Source organism: Lithobates pipiens, unplaced genomic scaffold (assembly GCF_037356315.1).
Source record: "Lithobates pipiens isolate NorthernLeopardFrog02 unplaced genomic scaffold, aLitPip1_a1.2 Scaffold_25, whole genome shotgun sequence".
NCBI classification, from domain to species: domain Eukaryota; kingdom Metazoa; phylum Chordata; class Amphibia; order Anura; family Ranidae; genus Lithobates; species Lithobates pipiens.
Window position 1 is genome coordinate 55,584,239 of NW_027507787.1, and position 22,604 is coordinate 55,606,842.

The 22,604-nt window shown below is 43.4% G+C and overlaps 1 protein-coding gene and 1 pseudogene across 2 annotated transcripts in view; both read left to right on the top strand.

Annotated features, from left to right (window-relative positions):
* Positions 1-22,604, top strand: part of PSD (pleckstrin and Sec7 domain containing) — a 711,875-nt gene that overhangs the window by 158,685 nt on the left and 530,586 nt on the right. The window lies entirely within an intron of this gene.
* On the top strand, positions 17,760-17,878 carry LOC143932581 (5S ribosomal RNA; annotated as a pseudogene).

A 22,604-nucleotide genomic window follows, 5' to 3' on the forward strand; every position in this document is an offset into this window, starting at 1 on the left:
AGGCCTATCTACTACAACACACAAATGGCGAATAAACGACTCCCTATTGGCTGATTCCACAAACACAAAAGAAATCCTTTCACACCTTGAACAATACTTTGCACTTAACATATCCCCAGACACGTTACCTACAACCTTATGGATGGCACATAAGGCTGTCATGAGAGGCCTCAACCAGAAACAAAACTAAACTAGCTGATATAAGACCTCTGACTAAAGATTTAGACATCTTGTATCACCGGAACAACCATTACCCTTCTAGTGATCTCTTCAACCAAATACAAGAAAAACGCACAGCTTTGGACTTGTTACTTACATCAGACACTGAAAAAGCCCTTAGATGGTCTAAAGCAAGATTTCTGCTTAATAGCAACTCCTATTCAACTATGTTTGCCAGGAAATTAAATCAAACTACAAAACCCCCTCACACCTATAAACTACGCAACTCCTCAGGTTACTTAGTATCCCACCCTAAAGAAGTTATCAACATATTTTTAGACTTCTATAAGAAGCTCCTGTCCACCCCTCCTTCTCAACCAAAACAAGCCTCTCTGAACTGGCTTAATGATATTACTCTACCCTCCTTATCTAGTCAGCAAATAGAGATGCTCAACGCACCCTGCACAGATTTAGAAGTCAATAGAATCATTACTTCCTTAAAAACATCTACTGCTCCAGGCCCTGATGGGTATTCCTCATCGTATTATAAAAAATTGGCCTCCACATTAACCCCACACTTAACAAAACTATATAATCACATCCTACAAGGAAATCAATTCCCATCAGAAATGCTTTTAGCGAACATGTCCCTTCTTCCCAAACCAAAGACCATTCCATCCCTCAAAACTATCGCCCCATTTCAGTCATCGACAATGACCTCAACATTTTCGGCCGTCTGTTAGCCGATAGACTTGCAGCAGTTATCCCTCCGTTAATTAACCCAGACCAAACAGGATTTATCCCTGACTGACCACAAACATCATCCAAGACTCTAACCAAAACTCCACTCCCACTCTTCTTCTCAGCCTTGACATCCATAAAGCCTTCATATTTGGACATTTTACTCCCTAGATTCGGTATAAACAGAGAATTTCTTCATGGTTTTAAAGCTTTATACCATAACCCACAAACACGCATCAAACTACCCGGTTCCAACTCTGACTTTTTCCCTTTGAGCAAGGGTACTAGGCAAGGATGCCCACTTTCCCCGCTCCTCTTTGCCCTAGCAATAGAGCCCCTCGCTTGCGCGATTAGAAACAATACAGATATTAAAGGGTTCACTAAAGGGTCCAAGGAATTTAAACTTAGCCTTTATGCGGACGACGTCCTTCTATATGTAACAGATCCATTCATCTCCTTACCGAATATGACCAAAACGCTGGATATTTTTCATGACCTGACCGCCCTAAGTGTAAATTTGTCTAAATGTTCTGCCCTTCCTATTAATATTTCATCAAACATGATTACAACGCTTAAAGACAAATTCCCTTTCATCTGGTGCTCTGACTCGTTTAAATACCTTGGTATCCATATCACACCTTCTTACAAATCACTATTTCATGCAAATTTTCCTCCAATATTTAACTACATTAAAAACTTAATGAAAACATGGATTTCATTCTCTGGTAGAATAGTGGCTACCAAAATGGTTATACTTCCCAAACTACTTTTCCTTTTTAGAGCCCTTCCTCTCTCGGTACCTAAAAACACTCTAGACTCTCTCCAAAGAGAAATCAACAAATTCATATGGCTAAACAAAAAACCAAGATTCAGTTACTCCTTAAAGCGGAGGTCCACCCTAAAGTAGACCTCCGCTCATCGGAACCCTCCCCCCCTCCGGCGCCACAATTGGCACCTTTCAGGGGGGAGGGGGGTGCAGATACCTGTACAGTACAGGTATTCTGCACCAACTTCCGGGATAGCTCTCTGCGGAAAGGGGCGTAGATTACGCCCCTTTCCGCAAGTGCCCGCCCCTTTCCGCAAGTGCCCCGCTGCCTGCTGGGAAACACACAGATCCCAGAGGCAGCGGGGACCATCCTTATTGCGCAGCGCGATTCGCGCATGCGCAGTAGGGAACCGGGAAATGAAGCCGAAAGGCTCCATTTCCTGATTCCCATACCCAAGATGGCGGCGGCAGCACCCGACAAGACGATCTAGAGATTGGCTTCGGGTGCCGACATCGCGGGCGCGCTGGACAGGTAAGTGTCACTATTTTAAAAGTCAGCAGCTGTAGTATTTGTAGCTGCTGGCTTTAAAAAAAAAAAAAAACGCGGAGTCCCGGCGGACTCCCGCTTTAATGTTCAGGCCCCAATTGAAGGGAGGTCTTGGCGTACCTAATCTATGGATATATTACCTGTCAGCCAGACTTACTCAACTTGCACAATGGTATGCCTCTTTCTCCCAAATTCCCTGGCTCTTGTTCGAGGAACAATCGATCCTTCCATACCACCTTCAAGGACTATTGTGGTCCAAGACCGTCTCGCCTCAGAAAATAAGACCATTGAATATTATTGTGACACATACCTTACAACTGTGGAACAGACAAAATACCAAATTCAACTTGTCCTCTATCACCCCACCTCTAGCTTCCTTTCTGGGCGACCCTCATTTCACTCATTCAGATTATCTTCATAATTCACTATCTATATGGAAACAAAATAATCTAACAAACTTGAATGCTTTTATACATAACAATATATTTTACTCCTTCTCTGATCTACAATTAAAATACAACCTTGCCCCTACAGAACAAGTGATGTATTGGAAGATAAAACAATTCTACCAAAAATACTACTCCCTGACCCTTCACATCCCCCCCTCACAATTTGAGCAGATTTGTATTTCCTCCCCACGAGCTAAAGGATTAATATCCAAAATCTATAAAAACCTGAATGAATTTGATATGCCCGTTAAATCACACCCCATGCTCAAATGGGAATCAGACTTAAACATTTCACTCTCCACCAAACAATGGGATACCATTTTTGAAAACGTACACAAATCTAGCAAAACTACCACGATCAGAGAATCTGCCACTAAACTGCTCTATAGGTGGTATCTTACCCCCTCCAAACTCATTTCTTTCTACCCTTCAACATCCTTACTTTGTTTCAGAGGCTGCCCCACACATGGGACATTGCTTCACATCTTCTGGGACTGCCCTCTCCTTAAGGATATTTCGCACAATGCCAAGCTGATGATTGAGCGTATCTCAGGTAGAACAATCCCTCTAACTCCCCAAATGTGCCTTTTATTCTTCCCCATACAAGACATCCCACATGCAAGTTCTATCAGACTAATACATACTTTGTTTAGCTCTATCCATTGGACCATTGCCTTCAACTGGTGCTCATTAGTTGTTCCATGGCCTCAAGTTCTCAACCGTATGGCCAATATTAAGCTGTCAGAATACACCACACGTTGTATGACACCATGCATATTTACCAAAATAAATGGACGATATGGGAAGCATCATTACTGATGTAATTTAACCACTGTCATTTTTGTTTTGTTTTCTCAAGCATTTACACAAACCCTTTTCTACCAATACCTTTGTGACTCCTATTCCAATTCACGAATTCTGTCACTAGAAATTTTATTAAATAAGCAATATTGTATTATCACTGTATATCTTTACTTCTACAATTCATTCTACTGTCAACTTTTTGTACCTTGACCTTACTCCTAATAAAAAACATTTCTAAACAAAAAAAAAAAATAATGGACTACTATGCGATGTATAGTAATCCATTATGCTTTGCCTTTGCAGGGAATGAAAGAGGAAGTAAACTCATCAGGGTTTACTTCCTCTTTAAAAACTGACCCCCGTCCCCTTACCCCTAATGCCTATGCGGACTAACCTATTTTCAGACTGTTGACGGCTGTTGACTGACACAGGTAAGATCACACGACCAGACCATAAAATGATGTCCCCCCTGAAAACAGTTCTGCGGACGCCCATGAGAATGCCATCTCCATATTTTGGAATGAAATGTCCAGCAAGCTCATACAGGTGTGATGGACACGTGTCCACAAACGTTCACCCATATAGTATTGCATTTTTTAACCCAATTTACATTTACATTTGTAGATCGCATGACCAGACCTTAAAATTATGCCCCCCCCCCCTGAAAAAAGTTCTGCGGACACCCATGAGAATGCCATCTCCGTAATAATGTCCATGATTTTGGAATGAAATGTCCCGCAAGCTCATACAGGTGTGATGGGCAAGTGTCCACAAAGGCTTACCCATATAGTATGTTTGCATTTTTTAACCCAATTTACATTTACATTTGTACCTGTCAACACTAATTGGCATTGTCCACACACATCTCTAAATACTTTCTGAATATCTTTGCCATAATGGATTGATGGTATACCTTCTACTTTACATCACTACAGACAGATTTCACCAGAGAAAGGCCCTTTGCTACCATTACAGGATAGTTTTAGATAATAAAAAAGTAAACAGAATATACTTCGTACAAACAGGAGCTTCGATGGTTGCTAACTTTACTATCTGGTTTTGCCTGACAAAAAACATATTCCATGGTAATAGATAAAAGTTGTTGTAAAACATTAAATAATAGATCCAACTACTGTGTTGCTTTTTTCTGTAAGCATGGAGTTAAAGATATGGTTAAAACATAAGATAAAAATAGCATTTTTCTTATATCTTGCCTAGTGCAACCTAGAAAATGGAACCTGCTGTTTGATTGTAATTAGAGGTACACAATACTGCGCTTGCTGCAGAAAATGGATGTAAGATACAAACTGGGAATATTAACTATGAGTCATGCTGGCCAAACAAACTGTTACAGAATCCAGTCTGTACCAAAACAAGGTTAACCAGGCCATATGCTTCTAAATTTCCTTTCTGCCTAAATACTTTAATCCAAGTGAATGAAGGTGAACAAATCTCAGAAGGCGTTATATCACAAAAGCTAACATGTTAATGCTGATGTGTTCAATGGGTGGGCAGATAAACATGGGCCTCTTACTTACACAGCTTACCAGTTTCTTTGTGAGCAAGCTACAAAACCGGCCTTGTCTGAAAAGGTAGCCATCAGATAGTTTAAATAGCATGTCCACATTTAGACCTGTAATTATTAAAGAGATTTGAGGACAGTTGATTTTAATGTAGCTGCCATTTTTTTTAATTAAATTTATTTACCTGGCAGCTTTTTATTTATTGCATTATCCTTAGCGCAGTGGTGGTACTCCAAATTTAGGTGTTCATATCTTGTGAGTCATCTGTTTTTATGTTTTAATTTATAATAGAAAATTGTGTTTTTCCCACAATCTGAACTAATTTGTTGTGGGCAATAAAGTTTCCAATGTGTGGATGTTTATCTGAAAATATTGATAGCAGGGTTGCTCAACCTGTGGCCCGCAGAGCCCTTTGATGTGGCCCACAACATTGAACCAAGGAAGCACATGCCCATGCTCTGGCATGGCAGGTCAGCAAGCCCAAATCATGATCAACAGCCTGCCAACCTGCCATCCCAGAGCATCAGAGTGCATGGAGTAAGCGCAGTTAGAGAAGGAAGCAGGTAGCTGCGGAGGCAGGAGCCACATAAGAGGATGCTTCCTTTTATAGTACCGACTACTATCGCAGATGGAGTAATACACAAGTCACATACACTGCACTTTTGCAATGGTCATATTAGCTTTTAAAGTATAAAAAGGGTTATTAGACTGTTTCCACACTAATCCCCAGGTGCATATCCTGTAGGTTTGGTGTGCTTTCTGAAAGCACATTAAAACTCCCGAATGCAGGTGTTTTTGGTGAACTTTCATAAAGTGCACCACACCTGCAAGATGTAAAAGAAGTCTAAGGCAAAATGCAGCTAACCCACAGGAAAGCCGCAGGTGCACTGCACCCACGCTGTGGGTAAACTGCAGCACATTAGTGTGAAAGCAGCCATATACAGTAGGTGCTGGGTAGTCTAAGGCATGGATCACAAAGATACCAAAAGACCAAAGAGGGGACATGAAAAGATAGTTAATTAAGGACTTACTTGGGCAAAAGGATGGGATAAAAAAGGGAGAGGGAAGAATGTTGGGAACCCTGTTAGCAGAAATTTCATGGCCTCAATCCACAGAAATATTTTTTTCCTCTTGGTGTCTGAGAGAAGCTGTTAGATATTTCTAGCTCCTGATCTAATTTATTTTAGAGACCCATAGGTTGAGCATTGGGGAAGATTACTGCCTCCAGAGGGTTGGTATACATGCCTTGCATTTAGGAAATGTATCAGAAGTGATCTTGCATCCAGAGAGGGTAGAAGAGGTAGGCCGCTGGCTTGTCTCCCTAATCAGCATTTGTCAGTTTCCAAGTAAGGCCCTAAGACCCCATTCACACCTGAGCGTTTTGTATCGTGAAGCCTGAAGCTACAAAACGCTGGAGGGGAAAAAAATCCATTATTCTCAATGGTTCACATCTCCACTCCAAGTCGCCTGAAGCCCTACACCTGAAGCTCAAACAAGTTCCGGACCCTTTTTTGTTGCGCAAATCGGGCTGATAGAAACTAATGGAAACGCTCGATTCAAGCGTTTAGCGCGACAACGAGCGTTTCTATGGGCGTTTTGTCGCTGTATCTGCTCAAGAGAAAATATAATTTACATAATTTACATAAGGAAATGACAGATGAAAAGCAGAAGCAGAAAAGGAAGCAGATGAAAAAAGAGATGAATATTTTTCCTATTGGCTGAAAAAAAACCGCTGAAGTTAAAAAAACGCTGTATGCAAATGCGCGAATACGCGCGACAAAACGCGTGACAAAAAGCCGGTAAAAACGCTCAAAAGCGCTACGCTGAGGTGTGAATGCAGCTTAACTCCTTACCAGAACTCTCTTGTTATCTCTTATTTGCAGAATTATGTAAACCCTGTACTTCATTTTGAAGGGCCACCTTTTTCTGCTATAAGGGATGTTTTTTTTATTAACCACTTTAGCTCCAGGCCTTTTCTGACACTTTTTGTTTACATGTAACAATCAGTATTTTTTGCTAGAAAATTACTTAGAACCCCCAAACAGTATATATATATATATATATATATATATATAGGGACTAAGTTGATTGGGTTTTGCAATTTTTTTTATATCGCACGGTATTGTGCAGCGGTTTTTCAACCACAATTTTTTTGGAGAAAGTACACTTTTTTTTTTATTTTAATGCACAAAAACACAAATAGTACCCAACTGTTTGGTAAAACTTAAAAGATGATGTTACACAGAGTAAAAAGATACCATACATGCCAGTCCGTTAAAATTGCGCAAGCGTAAACTCAGAAATGCTTCCCATAGTCCTCTGATCTTTGTTGGCTATGTGACCAAGAACAAAGAACTTTGTTCCACATTTGGTGGGAATGCAGTTTGATCTGCCCTTTTTGGCAAGAGATATGCAAGCTAATAATTGAGATCACAAACATTAGGACACAGCTTACCCCCACTTGTATTTACTTGTATTCAGTTTACTCCATATTTCAAACTATTTACTTAGAAGGTACAAACAGTCTCTCACCAGGCATTTGTTGAAGGCAGCCAAATCCCTAGACATTGGAAATCCATACCCCCCCCCCCCCCCCACAGTTAAAGAATGGGTGCAAGTGGTTCATAACTTGTATGATATGGAGGAAACCTTAGCTGTTGCCAACAATTTGTCTGCGAAGTTCCAGAATGTGGAATTGCTTGATACAATTTGTCTGAGAAGTTCCAGAATGTGGAATTGCTTGATTCCTATTTCAATTTTTGGGGGAATACACTACTTTAACCACTTCCCGACCAGCGCACGACGATGTACGTCAACAGAATGGCACGGGCAGGCATATTGGCGTACAGGTACGTCCAATATTCAATGCCGCCCTGCCATCGGGAGCGCGCCGCCGGCGGTGCGCTCCCGCGCTGGTCGGGACCCCCGTGAGTCCGGTCGCGGGACCCGCGGACTCGATCGCCGCGGGCCTCCCCGCGATCGTCTCACGGAGCGGCCGAATGGAGGAAATGCTGTGTAAACAACATTTCTCCATTCTGCCTAGCAACTAGTGACGCTGATCTCTGATCCATGTGATTGGAGCAGAGATCAGTGTTCACTAAATGAAAGCCCAACCCCCACACAGTTAGTAACACACCCCTAGGAACACTTAACCCCTACACTGCCACCCACTGGTTAACCCTTTCACTGCCAGTGTCATTTACACAGGAATCACTGCATTTATATAGCAGTGATTACTGTATAAATGACAATGGTCCCAAAAATGTGTCAAAAATGTCCGATGGGCCCCCCACAATGTCGCAGTCACAATAAAAATCTCTGATCGCCGCCATTACTAGTAAAAAAAAAAAATAATAAAAAATTAAAAATGCTATAAAACTATCCCTATTTTGTAAACGCTATAACTTTTGCGCAAACCAATCAATAATCGCTTATTGCATTTTTTTTTACCAAAAATATGTAGAAGAATACGTATCGGCCTAAACTGAGGGAAAAAAATGTTTTTTTATATATTTTTGGGGGATATTTATTATAACAAAAAGTAAAAAATAATGCGTTTTTTTCAAAATTGTCGCTCTATTTTTGTTTATAGCGCAAAAAATAAAAACCGCAGGGGTGATCAAATACCACCAAAAGAAAGCTCTATTTGTGGGAAAAAAAGGACGTCAATTTTGTTTGGGAGCCACGTCGCACGACCGCGCAATTGTCAGTTAAAGCGACGCAGTGCCGAATCGCAAAAAGTGGTCTGGTCTTTGACCAGCAAAATGGTCCGGTCTGCAAGTGGTTAATGCACATGACCAAAGCTGGACCTTTACGATTTTTTAGCCCCCCCCCCTTTTTTGGGGGAACTTGCTTACATAGATCTCTGTGTCAACCTAATTGTTTTAAACTGAATCATTTATTTTCTTTTTCTTCTTTTCTTTATTGAGAAATTGCGGGTTGTCTGTTTTATTCTCTACAAGGATAGTTTTTCTTTGGGCTATATTGTTCTTCCTCCTTTTTTTTTCTTTTTCTTTTACGTTTGGTATTAAAATGAACCTAATGTTTCTTGTAAGTGTTTGCATTCAAAAATATATTTAATGTTTACTGAACACAAAATTGCATTGATTTTTTTATTACTGCCAGGAGCTCTGCTTTAAAGTAATCAGTAATTCCCTGGTTGATAGATCACCTCCATTGCCTTTAACCGCAATCATTTGTCTATATGGCAAGTAGGATCGTCTCTTGTTCTTGGCCAATGTAATATGATGTCGGCCAGTCTCACCGTGATCATGGGTGCGCTGTGTTCCAGGGAATTCGGAAAAAAGCCAATGACGCGGCTCTTTAGACCTGTGATCAGCTGTGTCCAATCATACCTGATCACATGTAAACACAGAAATGCTGTTTATCGGCTCTCCTCACCTCACACCTGTGATGCCATTCTGTGTTCATCAGTGCCACCCATCAGTGCTGCATATTAATGCCTCTCTATCAGTGCCCTTTAGTGAAACCTATCAGCGCACATCAGTCAAGGAGAAAAAATACTTATTTACCAAATTTTCCAAAAGAAACAAACTTTTTTTTTTTTTCCAAAAAAAATTCTGCCTTTTTTTAGTTTTTTTAGCAAAAAAATATATATAGCGGTAATTTAATACCACCAAAAGAATGCTCTATTTGTGGGAAAAAATTAAAAAATTATTTTTTGGATACAGAGTTGCATGACCGCGCAATTGTCCTTCTTAGTGTGACAGTGCTGAAAGCTGAAAATTGGCCTGTTAGGAAGCGTGTAAAAGTGCCCAGTAGTCAAGTGGTTAAAATGGTGACAGTCAGAGGCATGTTGGCACTGCAGTCTATAGCCTGATGACTGTCGACTTCTGTTCAACTACAGTAACTACACATGGATCAAAATTCAGCTGGTCCCTGCTGAGCAGTACAAGATACAGGCTGTGTTCATAGACCCTGGGTTATAGGCTCATACCTTTTGGGTGATTGGACACTGACAAAGCTTTTAAGGACACAGCCCCAGACCTCTTCCCACTTAGACAAAATCACTCTCAGCTTAATTAGTTTTTCATTTTAACTTCAAATTTTTCAATCAACCCTTCACTGTCTTCTAATACCACAATAGAAGCAGGCCATCAGTAAAACCATGGGTGCTGTATCCAGGCTCAAAACTGTGCTTCATGCACTGGATTCTGCCTAGGAGTTTATCTCAGCATTTCGTAAAATGCGTGTAGACTACCTCAGGTTGCTATACAGGGCTGTGGTCTATTTCTATAGAATCCAGACCCTGACGACCCCCTTGAGGTTATGACCACTATGACAGGAGAAGTCTGGACTCTGAATAGGAGCCAGTATCATGAACAGGTAAGACCGGATCACACTGTAGCTCTGACTTTTGCTATAAAAACTGGGGATAGGTTTGGGATGTAACAAATAGAGAGACCCCTAGTGATGGACTTTTAACCACTTGAGGACCGCCGTATTGCCATTGTACGTCAGCACAATGGCACAGGCAGGCATAATCACGTACATCTACGTGATTGCCTTCCAGCGGGTGGGGGGTCCGATCGGACCCCCTCCCGCTGGTTACGGCGGTCCGATTCGGTCCAGGAGCGCTCCGTGATGAGGGGATGGCCGTTGGTTTTCGGCCACCCCCTCTGGATCGCTCCTGGCCAATGAGAAGCTTCCTCCCCTGTGTATTGTTTACACAGGAAGGAGGAAGTGATGTCATTCTCCTCGGGGCGGTCTTTTTGACCGGACTACGAGGAGAACAGTAAAAGTAAGTGTGCACCAACACTACACTGACATGTAGGTACACACAGGCACACAAACCCCCCCCGATCCCCCCCCCGATCGCCCCCCGATCCCCCGCCCCCCCTCCCCCCCCAGTCACAGTGTCACTGATTGCATTGATCATTTCTTTACTGATCAATGCATTCAGTGTCAGTTGTGACAGTAAAAACTGTCAGGACAGTTAGTGTTAGGTCCAGGGTAGCCCCCTATCACCCCCCAATAAAGATTTAACCCCCTGATTGCCCCTAGAGTTAACCCTTTCACCCCCTTTTGCCAGTGTCACTAAGCGATCATTTTTCTGATCGCTGCATGTGTCGCTAGTGTCGCTAGGTAGCTAGTTATTTTTTTAGGTTCACCGCCAGGTTTTTATATCGCTAGGTACCCCGATATACTACCCAATAATGTTTTTAACCCCCTGATTGCCGCTAGTTAACCCTTTCACCCCCTTTTGCCAGTGTCACTAAGCGATCGTTTTTCTGATCGCTGCATTAGTGTCGCTACAGTCGCTAGGTAGCTAGTTATTTTTTTAGGTTCACCGCCAGGTTTTTATAGCGCTAGGTACCCCGATATACTACCCAATAATGTTTTTAACCCCCTGATTGCCGCTAGTTAACCCTTTCACCCCCTTTTGCCAGTGTCACTAAGCGATCATTTTTCTGATCGCTGCATGTGTCGCTAGGTAGCTAGTTATTTTTTTAGGTTCACCGCCAGGTTTTTATATCGCTAGGTACCCCGATATACTACCCAATAATGTTTTTAACCCCCTGATTGCCGCTAGTTAACCCTTTCACCCCCTTTTGCCAGTGTCACTAAGCGATCGTTTTTCTGATCGCTGCATTAGTGTCGCTACAGTCGCTAGGTAGCTAGTTATTTTTTTAGGTTCACCGCCAGGTTTTTATAGCGCTAGGTACCCCGATATACTACCCAATAATGGTTTTAACCCCCTGATTTCCGCTAGTTAACCCTTTCACCCCCTTTTGCCAGTGTCACTAAGCGATAATTTTTCTGAACGCTGCATCAGTGTCGCTAGTGTCGCTAGGTAGCTAGTTATTTTTTTAGGTTCACCGCCAGGTTTTTATAGCGCTAGGTACCCCGATATACTACCCAATAATGGTTTTAACCCCCTGATTGCTGCTAGTTAACCCTTTCACCCCCTTTCACCAGCGATCACAGTATAAGTGTCACTGGTGACGCTGGTTAGCCAGTTAGTTATTTAGGTTCCCCGTCAGGTTTTTATATAGCGCCAGGGACCCCCATATACTACCTAATAAAAATTTGAACCACCTGATTGCCCCTAGTTAACCCTTTCACCACTGATCACCGTATAAGTGTTACGGGTGACTCTGGTTAGTTTGTTTTTTATAGCATTTTATATTCAAATCCGGAAGGCAGTGCTTGGTTTTCGGGGTCCCGTACGTGGCTAGGCTCCCAAAAAGTCCCCCACATGTGGTATCCCCGTACTCGGGAGAAGCAGCAGAATTTATTTTGGGGTGTAATTTGACTTCTGCCCATAGCATGTGTGAGCAATATATCATTTAGTGACAACTTTGTGCAAAAAAAAAAAAGTTTGTAAAATTCCCGCAACTTTTGGCAAAATATAAAATATTCCATGGACTCAACATGCCTCTCAGTAAATAGCTTGGGGTGTCTACTTTCCAAAATGGGGTCATTTGGGGGGGTTTTGTGCTATTTTGGCATTTTATGGCCTTCGAAACTGTGATAGGTAGTGAGGAGTTAAATCAAAAATTTGCACCCTTAGAAATCCTGAAGGTGGTGATTGGTTTTCGGGGTGCCGTGCGCGACTAGACTCCCAAAAAGTCCCACACATGTGGTATCCCCGTACTCGGGAGAAGCAGCAGAATGTATTTTGGGGTGCAATTCCACATATAACCATGGCATGTGTGAGCAATATATCATTTAGTGACAACTTTTTGTAAAAAAAATTTTTTTTTTTTTTTTTTTTGTCATTATTCAATCCCTTAGGACAAAAAAAATAAATATTCAATGGGCTCAACATACCCATCAGCAATTTCCTTGGGGTGTCTACTTTCCAAAATGGGGTCATTTGGGGGGGATTTGTACTGCCCTGCCATTTTAGCACCTCAAGAAATGAGATCGGCAGTCATAAATTAAAAGCTGTGTAAATTCCAGAAAATGTACTCTAGTTTGTAGACGCTATAACTTTTGCGCAAACCAAAAAATATTCGCTTATTGACATTTTTTTTACTAAAGACATGTGGCTGAATAAATTTTGCCCTCAATGTATGACTAAAATTTAGTTTATTCGATTTTTCTTATAACAAAAAGAAGAAAATATCTTTTTTTTTCAAAATTTTCGCTCTTTTTCCATTTATATCGCAAAAAAAAAAAATCGCAGAGGCAATCAAATACCATCAAAAGAAAGCTCTATTTGTGGGAAGAAAAGGACGCAAATTTCGTTTGGGTGCAATATTGCATGACCGCGCAATTACCAGTTAAAGCAGCGCAGTGCGAAATTGCAAAAAGACCTCTGGTCCTTAAGGTATTTATTGGTCCGAGGCTGAAGTGGTTAAGGCACGTACAATAAATAGAAATATATAAAGTATGAAAAAAAATATTATTGGTAGATATCATAAAAACATATATAGCAGAAAAAATGCATTAAACAACATGGTCACTGATATGTATACAGTACAGTAGTCTATAATGCTTTTGCATCCTACGCTTTCCGGAGGGCCCTCCGCTCCTTCCTCAGGGGTATGTGTTTAGCAAAAGGCTTTTCTATCCAAAAAAACAATTAACATATATTAGAGAATGAAGACAAATATATGTATCCACAGGTATTGTACAAATTTCTATATGTTACACTTACGTATTCAAGATAAAGTACTGAACAGACAGGCTTGGGATGTATTTACTTTACATTGTACATTTTTAAAACTTGGCACTAAAAGTCTACCACTTGAAGCTTAGTCTCAGGTGGATGACCAGGCGTTACATCACACCCCTTCCGCTTCAGCCCTTAAGGTATTCAGGTACTTCCTCATACCTTTTCACCACAAGGACTTTGCTACAAGATGGTCTACACCTGGGTTGCTGCATACTATTTCCAGACACACATACCCTATGTTCTACACCCTACTCTGTAAATACCTGACATGGGAACACCCTCCCCCATAGCTATGGCGAAAATCAGATGAAAGGAAGCCACAGCAAAAACTCAGGTAAAATTTCCCTCTGCCGAAGGCTCGCACAGCACTCAACCGCAAAGTGATGATGCTTCCCTTGCACCAGTGCAGGACCCAATTTTAACATTGGTCTCTGAATCCAACTCTAGTTATATTTTAGGCTAACAACAAGCTCGGCACCTTACAAAGGCAGATTTCTCTGCAACTATGTCACAACTTTTTGGACAACTAACAACTTTAATACGGCAATCTCTGTGCAGAGCTCTTAAGGCTCCAGGTCCCTTCTCCAGCCCCTCCCTCTCTATATGAGTCAGAGCTTGATATGCCCAGCCTAGAAGAGGTAGACGTAGAATGGAACAAAGAGGTCCCACAGTGTTAGAAGAAGCTGCAGAGGATTTCTCATCCCCCCTCCCCCCCCCCCCCCCCCAGGCCTTTACACATCTTGCTGTCTTAGTCTTAAACATTTTCAGTTCTTCCTTTTGATGTAAGAGTTGGCCCACAAAGCCCAACAAGACTTCCCCAAAGCCCTCTTTTTAGTTAAGAGGCACCCTCACTCCTAAGTGTGGAGTGAAGTCTGTTACAGTTTGCCTCTCTATCTGGGTCACAGACATCCCTGATCTGTGGGTTCAATCGGTAGTTTCAAAGGGGTACAAACTATAGTTTTATAATTCGTGCCACTTTCTCCTCTAAAATCAACCAAAATCCTGCCCAAGGACAGTCACATTTGCAGAATGCCCTGAAACATCTCTTCCCCCACAAAACAGGTTCAAAGGATCCTATTCAAACCTGTTCACTGTACAAAAACCCAGTGGACTTATTCTGGACTTAAAATCCCTCAACAATTATGTCCAAATGCCCACATTTTGCATGGAGTCCACAGGGTCGGTTATTGCCTCTCTGGAGCCAAGGAATAATCAGCATCCATAGACATTCAAGATCTGTAAATTCATCTATTCACTTCATCAGCATTTTATGTGCTTTGTAGTTAGACAATCATTTCCAATTTGTCACACTGCCTTTTGGCTTAGCCTCTACTTCCAAAGTATTTACAAAGATCCTATCACATCTTCTTGCCCTCCTAAAAACTTGGGGCATCCAGGTCATGGGTTTTTCTTAATCGTACATCACAGGAAACAGAGCCATAGTAATTACTATGTGGGTTATTGGCCACCTTCAGGTGATGGACACTGGCACACCCTAAGACAGGAAGTCCACTCCCTATATAACCCCTCCCACTACTGGGAGTACCTCAGTTTTTTCACCAGTGTCTTACATGTTGGTCACGAGTAAAGATGTGCTGTGCTGAGCTCTACTGGAGCAATCCTTACTGGGGCCAGCTATGCAGCCAGATCCATTCAAAGTGTCATTTTAGGCCGAATTGAATGGTACCCAGTCCTCGTGGTGGAAGGAACAAGATTTAGCCCGTAACGCTTCTCTTTCTAGAGAGCTGGACCCCGGGACCCAGTGCTTTTGGTTTTTTCAGCCATATGTTTTTTTTCTGGCGGGGTGCTACTACGGGTCCAGGAGTGTGGATACCCAATAAAAAGGGGCCCCAGTTCCTGAAGATTTTTTAAATGGACCCTACTGTGAGAGGTGAAGAGTTTCTTATGAATTGTCTCCTTTTAAAAAGTAAATATTGTCATGCCTAAAAGTCACCACTGGGGGCTGTATGGAGCACATACCTTGTCATGCTTTCCCAGATAATGCTGTGTCAGCAGAAGCTGCAGCTTCCTCTGGCTAGCAGTCACAGGACACCGGTAAGATGTTGGGGGGGGGAGATTTTTCTCTAAAAATACCACCTACCCAGACAAAAGCTCTCCCCCTCTTTCTGAGTAGATGGAGAAGCCAGAACGATCGGCGGATGCCACTCCGTTCTGCACCACCTCTGTATGGCGGTTTGTCACAGCCCTTTTTCTTTTCCCTTTCCCCACACACACGTGCCAATCTCGTCGGATCAGAGGCCCACGCTCGCGCAGGAAAACGCTCTTTTTTGCAAAGAGGAGGAGGGGCACGGTGGGAACACGGAGGGGGCGTGGCTTAGCATCCAGCGCAGGGGTACAAAAAAAGGCTACATTTTTTGCTGACTGCTAAAAAGGGGCATATAAGTGGTGACACAGGCATTCCTTTGGCACATTTACTGAAGCATCAGGCTGAGCGTTAATAGCAGCGACAGTTGCTGGACTATTTGCTCAAGCAGTGAATGCAATTTCTTTTGGTAGTACCTCTGCATTTGTGCAATGGGCTATGGTCAGAAGGGGAGGTAGAAACACCCCAAAAAGGGCTCAAAAGGGACTCCTTCAAGCTCTAAACAGCCTAAACTCATCTCTACAATGGCATCCTCCCCTGAGAGGGGGTGGCCGGTCAAATATTGCAATGGTTTTTATTACTACAGCCCCTGTCTATATTACTGGAGAGGGTTTTTTCCTCAAGCCATAATATGATTGGCTAGCAGCTTTATTCGCATCCCAGAATGGAATAAAATGTGGCAGGTCCCTTTCCATTACACAGGCCCCTCAAACTGAGGATCTGGGGGTGGGAGAAGAGAAGGGATGAATTTCCCTCAGGGGACCGTGGAGAGGCTAATGACTCCTCTCCTGAGGGGTCAAATCCATGGGGATCAGCTTCACAAACTGAAAGATTGATGGTGCATTTTTGCTACTCTTCATTGAGTCGGTTGATATGTCCACTTTTTGTTTGGGTTTACTAAAGCCTCCCCAAGGTGCGCATGCCTTTCCTGTCCATTCATTACTGGAAAGGCTTATGTATTCTCAGTGGGATCACCCGGATAAGCTTTTTTTTTTTTCTCCTATGGTGGCACAGTGGTGTAGTGATTAGCACTCTCACCTAGCAGTAACAAGGGTTGCTGGTTCGAATCCCAACCACGACTCTACCTGCCTGGAGTTTGCATGTTCTCCCTGTGCCTGTGTGGGTTTCCTCCCACACTCCAAAGACGTGCTGGTAGGTTAATTGGTTCTGTCCAAAATTGGCCCTAGTATATGAATGGGGACCTTGGATTGTGGGCTTCTTGAGGGTAGGGACCGATGTGAGTGTGCAATGTACATTGATAGGGACAATTGGGTGTCTTTATTCAACCTTACTAACTATGAAACACTTTATCCTATGGAGGAAAAATTCACTATGAAGTGGGACATATCAGCAATTGGCGCTGCTATATGCTCTGTGAATGAAAGTTTGACTTGTCCGGTAGACAATGCTCATATGCTTAGGGATCCAACAGATAATAAGTTGGAATTCCCATTTAAAAAAAAAACAACTTTCTCTGATGACTCAACCTGCGCTAGCAGCAATTGGTGTATGTCAATCGTTGAGAGACCAGTTTAAACAGGTGCTCAAGGTTATTCCTGATCAGCAGGCCAGGCTTTAGCTGAGTTACCAGTGGCATTATGTTTAGCAATATACGCCATCAGAGATTCTATTCTTCAAGCCTCGCGCCTTACGCTTGGGCTGGTGCATAGGCATAGAATCTTGTGGTTGAAAGATTGGTCATTCGAAGCGTCATGCAATGTTCCTGGCTAGTTTTCCTTTCAGTAAACAGTTGTTTCGGGATGATTTGGATAAATACATCCAAAAAATTTCTAGTGGAAAAAGTACCCTTTTTCTAGTTAGGAAGAGGGATAATTGTATATTTCCTTCAAACAAGCTCCTTCTCCAGTGTCAGGAGCATCTGCCTCCAGGCAGTCATGATGGCCTCCGCCATCAAGTTCAAGAGGGGAACTGGTGCCTCCTTTTGAGGGGGCGCCCCTGCTCTTTCAAAGTGGGGGGAAGACTTCTGCGGTTCTCATGGGTCTGGTAGGAAGAGTGTCAGGAGCCTATGGCCACATCATCCTGAAAGCGCCAGATCTCGTCTGATCTCAGAGACTAAGCAGGGTCGGGCCTGGTCAGTACCTGGATGGGGGACCACCTGGGAATACCAGGTGCCATAGGCTGCAGATGGGTGACTTCCTCAATAACGCTACAGTACAAGCTTGAGTTCTGAAAGTCTCCGTCTCCTCATTTTCCCAAATTCCAGAGGCAAAGAAGTCTCTCAAGCATTGGACCATCTTCTGATGTCAAACATCAGGCATGCATACCTCCATGTACCTATATTTCCCACTCACCAGAAATATCTGTTTTGAGGTAGAAAATATTTGTTTTCATTTTGTAGCTCTACCTTTCGGTCTAGCTACTGCACCTCAAGTATTTACAAAGGTCCTTGCCCCTCCTGTAGCTGGATTAAGGGCCCAAGGTATAACCATTATCTTATCGGTTTGGAACAAGAAGATTCAAGCTCTAGATTTCCCAATGTATCTGTCTACAGGGTGCGCAGAGGCCTCAGCTGGTGGTTGATAACCAAGAATCTGCAAAAGGGAAAATCTTCCCTACCAGTTACCTGGAAGATGGTAACAATGACCTTGCTCATCAACATTCTAGAGATCGGGCAGCGCGCTTGGTCATGAGGACCCGAACGTTCAGGTTATGGAATTGTCTTGTCAGGATCCAATCCGAAAATGCCACAGCAGTGGCCTATATCAATCACCAAAGGGGGCACGAGAAGTCATGCGGCCCAGAGAGAGGTGAATCATTTCTTAACTTGAGCAGAAAACAATGTACCTTGCCTATCGTCAGTTTTCATTCTGGAAATAGAAAATTGGCAGGCGGACTACTTAAGTCGCCAGCAGTTGTTCCTGGGAGAATGTTCCCTTCACCCCAATATTTTCCTGGCAATTCGCCGAAGATGGGGGATTCCCGACATAGATCTGTTTGCGTCCAGGTTTAACAAGAGAATCGACAACTTTGTGTCAAGAACAAGGGATCCACTAGCATGCAGAACAGATGATCAACCAGAAAGCAAATTCAGTGATTCTTGTGGCCCAGCAGATCCTGGTATGCAGAGATCATAAAGATGGCGGTAAGGGACTCGTGGACCCTACCACCACGTCCAGACATTCTCTCGTAAGGTCTGGTATTCCATCCTACTTTACAAATGCTAAATTTAATGGTTTGGCTATTGAGACCCACATTCTGAAGAAGCATGGGCTGTCAGGTCCAGTGGAATTTACCTTGGTTAATGCAGAGAAGCTGGCTTCCAGAATCATAGATTATAGAATCTTGAAATCATATGTCTCCTGGTGCGAATACAGGGGTTGGCACCCCAGGAAGTATGTCATGGGTAGAATTCTTGACTTCTGTAGATGGGGTTAGAAATGAAGCTGGCCTTGTGTACTATCAGAGGCCAAGTTTAGGCCTTATCTTTATTATTTTAACCACCACTTGCTTTGCATTCTTTGGTTTGTGGCTTATTCAGGGGTTAACATGGCTTAATCCTCCAGTTAAGTCACCCCTGAACCCTTGGGACTTGAATTTAGTTCTGTCGGTACTGCTGAAACAGCCTTTTTGAGCGCGATACAGCATATTCCCTTGGTGCTTTTGACAAGGAAACACATTTTCTGGTAGCCATATCTTCTGCAAGAAGGGTATCGGAGTTGGCTGCTCTTTCTTGTAAATATTTGATTATTCACAAGGATAAGGTAGTATTGCGTCCTCATCCTAACTTTCTACCGAAGGTAGTGTCTAGTTTTTATCTGAACCAGGATATTGTTTTACCTTCATTTTTCCCAGTTCTATGGAAGAGTAATTACTACATTCACTTGATGTGGTGAGAGCACTCAAGGTTTACTTGAAGGCGACTGCTCAGATTAGAAAAAACTGATGTTTTGTTGTGTTGCCTAAAGGTCCTAGGAAAAGGACAGGCAGTATTGGCACTATTTCTAAATGCATTCAAAAAGTAACTGTTCAGGCTTATGGTTTAAAGTGGAGGATTCCACCCTCTCAAATCAAAAGCGCACTCCACTAGGACTGTTAGTGCTTTTCTGGAGTGCATCACCAAGCTTCCATGGTTCAAATCTGCAAGGCCTCAACTTTGGTCTTCAGTCCATACATTTACCAGATTTTATCAGTTGTCTGTAAAAAGGCATGAGGATATCGCCTCTGGGTGTTGTGTGCTGCAGGGAGCAGTATAAGTCCTCTAGTCTCATGTTGCCCTAATTCTGTTGTGTCTCCCTCCCCTCAGGTGGCATTGCTCTGGGACATCCCACATAGTAATTACTATGGCGTGATGTATGATTAAGAAAATAGGATTTTTTTTTCTTGTACATCGCGGGACACAGAGACTCAGTAATTACTGATGGGTTATAGGGTATGACTAGGTGATTGGACACTGGTACACCCTAGGCAGCAAGTTCAATCCCCCATATAACCCCCCCCCCTCCTTACTGGAGGTACCTCAGTTTTTTTACTAGTGTCTTAGGTGTTGGTCACAAGTAAAGATATGTTGTGCTGAGCTCCGCTGGAATATCCTTACTGGGGCCAGCTATGCAACCGGATCCATTCAAAGTGTCTTTTCCAGACCAAATTGGATGGTACCCGGGCCTCGTGTCCGAAGAAACTAGGTTTTACCTGTAACGCTTCTCTTTTTAGAGAGCTGGACCCTGGGACCTAGTATTTGTTTTTTTCAGCCATATTCCTGGCAGGGTGCTTTACGTGCCCAGAACTGCGGATCCCCCTTTTCAAGGGGGCCCCAGTCTCTGAAGTTTTTTTTTCCCTAATGGAGCCCACCGTGAGAGGTGAAGATTGGGTCTGTTATTCAAACCCTACAGCTGGATAAGGTAAGGGAGACTCCCCAAGAATTTTTCTAATTCCAGTAGGTTTTCTCCTTTTAAAGCGGGATTCCACCCTAAAGTTCGATAAAGCTGATCGGATCCCTCCCCCCCTCCGGTGTCACAATTGACACCTTTCAGGGGGGAGGGGGGTGGAGATACCTGTCAAAGACAGGTATTTTCACCCACTTCCGGGCATAGACTCCCGTGGGAGTCTACGCCATTTCCTGCCCTGCCGCGCTGTCTGCTGGGACACACACGGGTCCCAGTGACAGCGCGGAGATTTCCTATTGCGCGGCGCGGCTCGCGCATGCGCAGTAGGGAACCGGGAAGTGAAGCCGATTCGTTTCACTTCCTGATTCCCTCACCTAGAATGGTGACTACAGCAGCCGAGAGCCGAGCGATCGATTGGCCTCGGCTGCCGGCATCGCTGGAACCTGGGACAGGTGAGTGTCCATTTATTAAAAGTCAGCAGCTGTAGTATTTATAGCTGCTGGCTTTTAATATTTTTTTTTTTTGGTGGAATCCCTCTTTAAGTAAATGTATGCTATGCCTATAGTCTCCACTGGGGGCTACCAAGAGCACATACCTATCATGCCTGATCTGTCTGCTTGGTGTCCACACTCTATGTTCCTCCAGCCATGCTCCAGGAAGGATGAACGTAAGGGTTTTTTTTCCTTCTAGGATTCTCCCTCCACGGATTAGGGGACTGAGACAGGCCTGGGCAGAGAGCGGTAACATACCGCACCACCCAACGCCGTTTGATGCCGCCATTACATCGGCTTCACATCCACCTGCCCTTCCCTCTCCTCTGCCCCAGCCTCCCCTCCATGCTTGTCAGCAGGGTTAGAGCCTCTGCTCGTGCGGCAAACGCTTGTTTTTAAAAAAGAGGGGGGGCGGAGCACTAAGCTACACAGGCTTTAAAGTGCACTCTTTTTCAGATGCACACAGCCTATGGAGGGACACAGAACTGACAGGCGCATGTGAGTGCGGAGGACACAGGCATTCCCAGGCAGCATTTACTTAGGCATCAGACTGAGTCTTGGTAGCAGCGGCAGTTAGTTCAGCAGTCAGTGCATTTTTTTGTGGTACCTCTACCTTTTGTTGCTTTGCACTATGGGTAGAAGAGGTAGAATTACCCCGAAGAATAGGGGCTCAAAGGGGTCCCCTTCAGGCTCTGAAGACCCCCCTCTGCAGCACCTTCCCCCACTGCAGGACCCGGGGAGGCTGGCCAGGGTGAGCCGTCGGGGTCAGGGGCTACAGCTGCTTCTGGCACTTCAGCCCCTGTATACATTACACAGGAGGTTTTTTTTCCTCAATCAATAAACGGTTTAGAGGAAAGATTGGTGGCCTTAATCGCATCTTCACTCAGTGTAAGAAAACGCACTAGGCCCCTCTCTGTCACCCAGGACTCAGTGTGAGTGAGGAACACTGGGATAAAGGAGAGGAATCCCCCTCAGAGGATCCTGGAAGATGTTGGTGCAAATTCTTTCTGGATTGGTCCGTTCCACATTTAAGTTACCCGTACCTGAGTTAGTTAAAGAACCCACTTCTTCTCTGGGTTCACTGAAACCTCCTCAAACTGCACATGCCTTTCCTGTTCATGGTTTACTGGAACAGCTTATCTATTCTGAGTGGGATCACCCAGATAAACATTTTTTTTTCCTCCTAAAAAGTTTTCTACACTTTATCCTATGGAGGAAAAATTTACTAAGACGTGGGGTATACCGGCAGTTGACGCCGCCATTTCCTCTGTAAACAAAAGCCTGACTTGTCCTGTTGACAACGCTCAGATGCTTAGGGATCCAACTGATAAAATGTAATTCCTATTAAAAAAAGTTTTTTTCCTTGGCAGGTTCAGTAGCTCAAGCTGCAGTGGCAGCAATTGGACTCTGTCAATATTTGAGAGACCATGTTAAACAGGTGCTTAAAGCTTTACCTGCACAGGAAGCCTGGGGGTTAGCTAACCTACCAGCGGCTTTGTGTTTTGCTGTTGATGCTATCAGATTTTCTATCC